The sequence below is a fragment of the Dermacentor variabilis genome, chromosome 11 (genome assembly GCF_050947875.1).
Source record: "Dermacentor variabilis isolate Ectoservices chromosome 11, ASM5094787v1, whole genome shotgun sequence".
NCBI classification, from domain to species: domain Eukaryota; kingdom Metazoa; phylum Arthropoda; class Arachnida; order Ixodida; family Ixodidae; genus Dermacentor; species Dermacentor variabilis.
The window spans coordinates 41,601,166-41,610,867 of record NC_134578.1 but is presented as its reverse complement, the minus strand read 5'-3'; positions in this window follow the sequence as shown (position 1 = coordinate 41,610,867).

Here is a 9,702-nt window from a genome sequence, read left to right as displayed (position 1 = left end):
GGTGGTCGCCCAGATCCTCGTCCTCTGATTCGACGGGGCTTCCCCTTGGGCCGTCTCGGGCCTTCCATGGTACTTCAGCAATGTCTGTCTGGAAATACTGGCATCTTGTTCAGGGTACTGGTGCTTTAAAGGTTGCCTGGTTGGCCTGGCGCCACTTGTCCTGCGTTTAAAAAGAAAAAGTGCTCGATGTTTTGAAATGAACACGCGGAAGAAAACTATTGAAAAGAGACCTTGCTACGTCTACTCAGGCAACGATAATTATATCATTTCAGTGCGTTGCAAATCGTCTAGTTGGAAAGAAGCGCTCTGTCTCGGTTGCTTCTGCAGCGTCATGAAATGTGGAACGATTTCCTTAGCAAGCGAAGTTAATAAATATGCAAAAGCACGTTAAATTTGCCCCACATACGGTGTGTTTACCGGCGTTTACAGGCATTGGACCTATCGGCATCGTCGCACGAACGGTACCAGAGGGTTCGCCTAGCCGCACGAGAAGCAGGCTGGCCAGAGCCAACCAAGTGCCGCACTATGTAACCAAGTCGATTCAGCGTGAAAGCTCCTAAAGCAATGTGTGACGTCAGTGAAAGTGGCTATAAGAAATATTTTTTTATTTTATGCCTCATTTGTACTTTGCAAAACCTCCAATTAGACACTTTCTAACTTTGTATATATTAAGTGCTAGTGCTTTTCAGCTTACCGCGCATACCCGCCAAATAAAAAAAAATATCACGTGACGTACCCCCTTGCGCGCCGTGATTGCAGCTCTCTCTCAAACTGTCCGCGTACGAACTAACATAGCATCCAGCAGGGCGTGCTGCCGTTTAAAACGGCAACAGCGCAGTAACGAAGGCGTTGGCTGTGCGATTTACGCCAGCGATGTGTTTCCCTCACGGTTGTTCATGATAGTGATAAGCAGACAGCGGCAGCACACAAGGCTAAATGCTGTGTTCGGTTGTGCGCGAAACGTTTGGGATCAGTGCAATCACGACGCGCAAGCGCGCATGTCACGTGGTGTTTTGTATTTCGCGGGCTTCCACAGTGGGCTGAAAAACACGAATACTAAATACGAAGAAAGACAAACTCTTTATTCGGACGTTTTGCAAACCGCTCTGCAACTTTCTAACTCAATTTTTTTCCTGACTTCGTTGCTTCAGAAGTTGGTTAATAAATCTTGACTAATGAACTAATTAGGCGAAATACACAAAAAAACAGCATGACACTACATACAAAAGTGAGCAACATTGATTTGGTCGTGTCGTCTTACAGTGCATCAGCATATTTTTAAACTGAAATGAAGAAACAAGTAGAGAGCTGCGCTCGAATTTGGCATGAGTAATATCGTAACCATCGGTGATATTTTTTTAGAGCAGGCACTAAGTGCTGCCAGGATACCCGCTCTTCGCAAACAGACGATTACCGCTGAATCTACAGTGTCGGAGTAAATTCACGATCCAGCATGGCTACTTGTTTTACGTCCCCCTACGTACACATTGTAATACGGTGCCTCAAAGTTGTCCAGATGTTGCATGTCTGGATAGTGATGGGAATGGGAAGATTGTGTCACATGGCGGAAACGAGCGTGCTTTCATTTCGCAAACAACGAATTATACTTTTAACCTGGCCCTGAAAGTGGTGCAAGAATAACACAGCGTCTATTAACAACGAGGCAGTGTAAACCAATCTGTGCAGCGTAACGAGATCGTCGAAGAGAAACATTTTCTCGTTCCAGTTCAGCGAGAACTTTTGAGTTCCGGTTGAACTTCGGAGTGAAAAATCAACGGTTCGAACGCGTCTACATTCATTTGCATAATCGAAGAATAATTAGAGAACTGCATTAATTCATTTCGTAAAAGAAAGGGTTGATGTGAACTGCGTGCGACAGTGGCAATGCTATCATTCACTCGTTTCGCGACTGCGTTGGTTTTACTATTTCAATTTATTCTATAATTTATTTATTGCTAAAAATACAGAAAATTACATGTGCGTAGTATACATAAGGAAGTCCCATAGTCGAAGCCTATCGGGACCTCCTGTTAAAGACACTGATCATGGCATACAATGTTTAAAGGAAGAGCAGCACAGACGAGAGCCAAGAATAATATCTAAACATGTTTGTAGCATATGAGTAATGACAACACTCGCTAACAGCATGACAGTATAAAAACAGAATAAAATTAGAAAAAAACTTACAGGGGCTTTAGATTGTACCCCATTCTATACCTCCTCTCCCCCTCCTCTACCGTTCTCTCGATGTCTGAGCACAGCGTATAATAAATCGACAGGGACTGACAGAGTAACGACACCACCACCGCTTTGCGATGTCGTTTATACTGTCAGTCACTGTCTATTGTGCGCTGTGTTCAAGCAGACGTATATATCCAACTAGACCACCAGTTCGTCCTGAGCATATTCTATCTAGCTTCCCTCTGGACTTGCACGTTAGTCGACAAGTAAGCGCTGCAATTTCTGATAGGCTTTTACGGTGTTCTCACGGATAATTACAGCTGTCAAGAGCCTAATTTGTTGGCGCCCAGGGAGCCTCAAAGGGTATTGTGCCCTTTCGACACGGTCCCAAGATCCGAACAAGTTTCTCACGTGAGATTTCCTCTCTGCCGCTCTCCTGTCATGTATACACAAGCTCTAACTAAAGCCCCTGCATCTACGCGCCACCGCCGCTTTCTTAAGTAGCGACAACCTTTGCTGTGCGCCGCCTTTTCCCCTCACACCAAATCCGGTTCCGGTATTTCCGGTTCCGGCATTTCCGGTTCCGGCATTTCCGGTTCCGGCATTTCCGGTTCCTGGAGTTGCGCTGCGGGAATTTCCGCCTTGACTTCTGTTAGACGATGGCTGTGGACGATGGTGAGACGCCCGCGCGTGCTTAGCATAGCTGTGGCAGTCACCATAAGAAAAATGCAAAGGGGACAAGCTGTTGTATTCCGCTGAAGTATAGTTCGCGGTCGCCGTTGTCCAAATGCACGAAAAACGGCAGTGGTCTCCAAGCGCCCAGGCACTACATTCCACTGTACGTTGTCGCTCGTGCCACAACCCGTCGCAGGTTGACGCGAAGAAGCGAACACGAGCAGATCGCTGGTTACAGTAGGCGGTGGTTCTTGGATGGAATCGCATTCAGTTTCAACCGCAGCTAGTGCAATTATAGCCTCTCCAGCGGCGCGAAAGTAAACAACGCTAAAAAACAGTGTCACTTCCACTCTGAACAGGAAGCTGCAGCTACGTAAGTTCCGCTTGACGCCGGAAGCTAAGGGGGTGAGTGGGAGAGGAACGTGGAGGAGGTGGGCAGGTTGGCGGTACTTAACCTGGTCGGCGGAAACGTGTATGGAGGGGCTTTAGCTCTAACCACCCCGACACACCCCTCCCCGACGTGCCTGACAGAAGCAGCTGAGAGAAAGTCCAAGGAAGAGGCAAAGAAAGCTTCGCCTTAAGAAACTAATGACTTATGCAACCGATTGCGCTGCGATTACGACTATTGGGGTGATCATTTAACAGAAGTATTTGACAGAAGCAATCCTTCCTGCAGAAACCCGATGCGCTTCAATTTCCTCACTTTTACCGCCATCTCGTTGCCATCCCATCCACTAAGTTCTGTTGGCGTCCATGCAGTTGTAGGAAGATAATTTACAGGTAGTTAAATTTCAAGTTGCTTTCCAAAGAGTAAATTCTGCGTTCAGATACTTTAAATGGTCAGCTTTCTATTGCGCTAAAGAATAAAAGGCCCGTATAAAATGGTAGCCAGTCCCTTCGGTGCTCTTTTGGCCCGTAGTGGAAACATATGGCGTAGAAGAATACGCGAGCGATGAGATGACATGAAAGCAGTATTTGAATTGCAGCGCACATACACATGGAGCATGCGCAACAGTTTTTTGGTACCATGGCGAGACTGTGCTGATAGTAGTTAATACCTAATGCCGTACTCCTGTGTACACGTCTAAAGAGATCAAGATAGTACCGGAGTGTTTTTTATATTCCCCGCCCCCACTAGAATGTGGCAGCCCTCCGAATCGGAGGGCTGGTCATCAGCACTAGAACCCCGCAGCCACTGAGCCACCCTGGTGCGTTCACCGGCCGTAGATAATCTTATTTGGTGAGCGGCAACTGGAAGCATTAACGAAGCTTAACACCGTACATTGCTAATTTTAGATTAATGCGCAAGCGGCCGTCGTATCACTCCGTATTGCGCGCTCGCAGCCTTTAGACGTAGGGTTGTTTCATTTCAGCGGAAGCTCAATGAAGCTGATGAGCTCAATGTCGCGAGTTGTTCTTTGCTTGTTTTTTGTTTCTGCGGCCGCATTCCGACGGGCGCAGAATGCCAGAACCCTCGTGCACATAAATTTAGAGGCATCTTAAATAGCTCCAGGTGGTAAAAATGAGTGCAAAGTCTCCCACTACCGCGAGCTCTATAATGAAATTTTGGCTGTCACACACAGAAGACAAATACAATTGCGACTATCACTTCGGTGACCAAGTCGCGAAATTGTGCCGGTGGCTTTTGAGCAATATCCCCATCTATGTGCATGAGAGATCCAAGATGTGCCGTATAACGGTGACCTGAACACTCCCCGAAGCATTCTGCCGCGCAACCAACTATCGCTTGGCCCACGCAGGTTTAATGTCGTACCTCATATACGAAACTGCACCGAGGTGCATTCTGAAAAAAAAAGACAAATGCGATGCTGTCTATGGTTAAGCAATGTAAGCACGCAGTCCTGAACACGCGATACGATTGATGAGCAGCCACTGTGGAACGCTGGGAATTCTCGAAGGTCCAGCGTTCCTTACTAACCTTACTAAAAGCTCACTATAAGTTATGAACAACGTCACGTGGTCAAAACTATATTGCAGCTCCCCGCTATGGCGTCCCTCAAAATGACATCGCGGTATTGGCACACAAAATCCAAAATGTTATTGTTAGCAGAATGCGTTGTTTGGCAAGTTGGTTCATTGTATTTGGAAAGATTGGATGGACGATCACGAGGAAGAAGACGGGACAGGCGCAATACTAGTGCCTGTCCCGCCTTCTTCCTTCTGATCGCCTGCAAAGCGCATCCAATCATTCCAAATGTTAGCTTTAGTTGTGCGGCTGCGTTGCTAGCTGCTTCACGTGCGAAGTTTCCGTCTCACGGCAGATGTGAAGCTAGACGGCTAGATTTGAAATAAACCGATTTGCCCACAAGACGTGTTCCGTCGCACCACAGTGTATCCCGCAGCCAAGCTTTCGCAATTAGTTAAATTAAATGTTGATTACCGGAAATACGGCGGGGAACTTGGTGGTACAGCCGAGGGTGCGGCTGGGCGCCCACACAACTAGCGCAACAAGAACGCCTGCTAACGCAAGAATACACTGCGGTCCCATACAAGGCCTAGGCGTTCCGCGCCAATGTGCCTGCTAAATGTAAGAGGCTGGGCAACTTTTGAATTAGCGCATATGCTCCCTACCAACGGGAGCATTTACGGTAACTCTAGGAAATTTGCATGAAAAGCGACACGGATATGCCCACGAAAAACTATCCGCGCCTTTACGTGTACTGCACAGGCAGAGCCAAATGACCAGAACACAGCACATGGTGTGGGGACATCCGGCCGTGTCAAGGTCAAGCTAGACTTGGGGAAGGGTGGAAATATAACCTTGTCGCTACCAATTTTTCTGTGTTTTACTCCTAGATACTTGACCTCTTGCGGCTGCTCTCAAAATTGCTTGTTGCGGAAGCGGAAGACTTGTCTTACAGGGAGAGAAAACAGCGTGACCAGAAGGATCAGCGGAGGTCACCTTTTCACGTGGTTCTCCCAGCTGCCTCTAGTGGTTTTGTCCCATCCCATGCGGTGCGCTTTTGTACGCCTTTTTCGCGTGTGTGATTGTCAAGAACTACGATTTGTGAGTAGATGGGGCTACCTATCCCAGTACACAAACCCGAATTGTCCGAAGTCGGAAAAGCGCATTTTCGGCGAAAGCCGCTGAGCAAGAAATAATGGGTTGGGGACATGTGACTTCGCCATTGAGGGACCAAACTGGCCGTTCAATGAAGCGGCGGCTCGCACTTCATCTGGGAAGAAAAAGGAGAAAACGCGAACTGGACACACCGAAAAAAAAAACACGCACGTGTTTTACCATATTCTTGAAAGGTATTTCTTATGCTCCGCGCACCGGTTGTGCGACTTTCGGCGGATGAAGCGAATAAACTTTTTGTATTAGCCTTATCTCACCTGTAGAGTGTCCCAATTAGCATGCATCAAGCTTGAAACATATGCAAATGCCACGTATCTAGACAGAACCAAGATAATGTTTGCCGTCGCTTGCACATGTCCAGCTTACTTTCGTCATTCTGCATAACTACGTAATTATTCTTAATTAATCAACGCCTTAAATGTTATATTTAGATTGAACGTGTCGATTAGAAAATTGTAGAGCGACATGAAAAACTCCACGTAAAGCTTTCTGTTGCTCAATACGCGCTGCATAGAAGTGTTTTTCCGAGCGTCAAAGAAGCCCGCGAATACACACGCAATGTACCTCGAGCGGCCGGTTCTGCGACAACTGCTCGGCAAGAAGGGGCGGGTTTCAAATGTTTGGTACAATTGAAGAACACGCGTCCATGTGGGTGGACGTTAAGAACCACAGGTGATAAAACAATCCGTAGCCCACCGGTACGGAGAGCCTCCTAAATGAGCACGCTGTTTTCTGCACGTTAAGCCCCCAAATTTTAGTTGGGGTTGTCAGTCCGGCGACCGCTGTGATGGGTAACCGAAGCTTGTGACTTTCAGCCGTATGCGTTGCTTCGTGCACAAGTGATCGAACACGTGCCATATAATACCAACGTGAACCCTCGTTGGGCAGGATTACGCCGTTCTCAGGAACGATTTGAGTGGCACTCTTGCTATCAAAATGATATGTTGAGTAATCGCAGTTTTGGCACTTTTGTGTAAAATAAATTTCGATGCCTACGAACAAGTTTAAGCAATACAAGCGCGGACTATACCGAACACACTTTTTGGCTTTGACAAGCAGCTATTGCGGATTGCTTGCGAATCCCGAATGGCCAGGTGACGCCAAATTGTGTCATCCTCGTGTCAAAGTGCATAGGTATGAGAAAGAAAACCTTGCCGTGGGAGTGGGGAACTACAATACAAAAGCACAACGCCTCGAGGCCGAAGCAAGAATATTAACTAGCAGCAAACACTAACGCCAGTTGTCTAAACTGGTGTCGCGACTGAAATCAGAATCAGTTTTATTTTCTTCAAGGAAAAATGGACCCCAGACAAAAAGCTACTCATTGAGCCGCTTGACGAAGCCTGGGGCCCTACAGGCAGTGGCAACAGCGCCAAACAGCAGCGTATGTCGTACGCCCTTACAAGAAGAAAAAAAAGCAACACGAGAACAAACAAAAAAAAAAAAGAAAACCTGTTCGCACCAAGCTCTGAAGAACGAGAAAAAAATATCTACATATACATACACCAAGAACAAACCAATATTGTACATTGACATGTTATATTCACACGTACTGAATGAAGACTCAATCCGCGATACAGAATTGGTGCTGCGCGGTTTCTCATTAGGCACACAGTACGAATTTAGTGTAACGTGGATGAGGTTTACAGGCGGATCATTTTCGATCAGCACTAATCAGCGGATGTTCAAGTGGGCGTAGTCTGAAATTCAAATGCCGCCGCAACAGACAACTCATTGTGAAGGATCTAATAATAATATTTGGGGTTTTACGTGCCGAAACCACTTTCTGATTATGAGGCACGCCGTAGTGGAGGACTCCGGAAATTTCGACCACCTGGGGTTCTTTAACGTGCACCTAAATCTAAGCACACGGGTGTTTTCGCATTTCGCCCCCATCGAAATGCGGCCGCCGTGGCCGGGATTCGATCCCGCGACCTCGCATTGTGAAAGATCTGCCGCCATATTATGCATAAAGATGCAAGTCTTCTGACGTTGGTAATCGTCAAGGACTTGTTGAAGTAAACTATTACTGTCCCGAGAATGGCTCATTCACTTGGCGTTCGCGCGACCGCAAAGAAAGACGTCCTGCCACCAGCTAGTCAGGATGAACACTGAAGTTTGAAGCCGACCGTGAAGAAAGAGCCGACTCGTAAGCAATGTGGGAACGCCGGGAAAGCTTAAGATTGGTGCGCGAATAAAACGATCAATCGAAGATGAAAAACTGAGCACGAAACACCATGCAATGTTGTAAGAACATGTGGCCTAATCGAGTCAGCCGAGTTCTCTTATTCGCGGTGCCCAGCACCCAGGCGCTAGGTTCTAATTAGTACACCGGCAGGAAACTCTTTAGTTACTTGTACATGAGGTGTTTAATTAGCGGAACATGAGGCAACCACCCCAATCGTAGCAATTGCTGCAAAGGAAATCCATACGGGTTTCTCGAAAGAAAAGCCTCGTAGTTGAAGAAAAATTCGTCCTGGTCCGGTACTCGAACCCGAGACCACCGCCTTACCGGGGCCGCCGCTCTACCATCTGAGCTAACGAGGCGGCTAGCAGAGGGCACGGCGAAATCGAACTTCTCAACAACTCGAAGCAAAGGCAGGAGTTTGATGTGATAGTTCAGTGGAATCCCGCAAGGTGCAGAGAAGTAATTATTTACGGAAAACGAGACATCCACCCAATTGTAGCAATTGCTACAAAGGTATGAGGAACGTGAGGTATCTTCACACAAAATAGAGGAAGCAGAAAATTGTCAAGGAAATATTTGGACAGCAGAGGCGGGTGAGGGGGGCGTGGGCAGACCAAGAAGCGTCGGTTGAGAAGAATGTAAAAGAAACAGAGAGGGCTTTGAGGAGAATGGGGACGCAGACGGAATCTCCACTCGTACCATTCACAACTTTCAAGCGGGAAATTGCCAAAGAAATCTACGTGCAAAATTCTAGGGGAAGCTCTTTGTTGTTTGAAGCCGGGGCGAGAGTATTGCGGACTAAAGCCCCTTCGTCCACGCACCGCCGCCAATTTTGCTAAGTGGTGCCAACCTTTCATGAGTGCCACCTTCTCCCCTTACACCAGTTCCGGTTCCGGCATTTCCCGTATTTCCGGTTCCGACACTTCCGCTTCCTGTAGTTGCGCAGCTAGAATTATGACTGCTGTTGGACGCTCACAGGCGCTTATCAGCTGCAGCAGCGCGCGCTAACCTGAGTAGCTCGCTAAGCCCCTCTACCTACGTGCAGGCATCATCCGTGTTCGCCTGTGGCAAACCACACTTCCGCGAAGGCTAAATTAAGATGAGCCCTGGATGTATAAGTCGACCAGCAGATTCGCTTCAAAAAGAGGTCACATTCAAATTTATTTTCACGTTAGAAATTGAGCCGCCGGCACTGTAGATAACCTAGCACGTTCATGAATGGAGTCGGCAGGGTCACGGTAGTCATTATAATTCATAAACGCGCCTAAACATGTTCATGAATTTCTGCGCACGAAACAAACTGTACAGAGTTCGTACAGAGTTCGAACTCTAAGTTGTTGCATGGAACAGTAGATGTACACGTTCTAGCTTGCAAATTTGGTATTCGTCTCGTGCTGTTTCTGCTGTGTAGCATGCTTGTGGTGTACGAAGCCGTATCCCAAATTTCGCATGCGCTATATGTACGCGGTAGGCTATTCAGTGTGTCTTTGCGAGTGCTAAGGCCTCAAAGCTTACGCCAACCTATTTTATTATACGTTATATTAGCTTTTAAGTATGG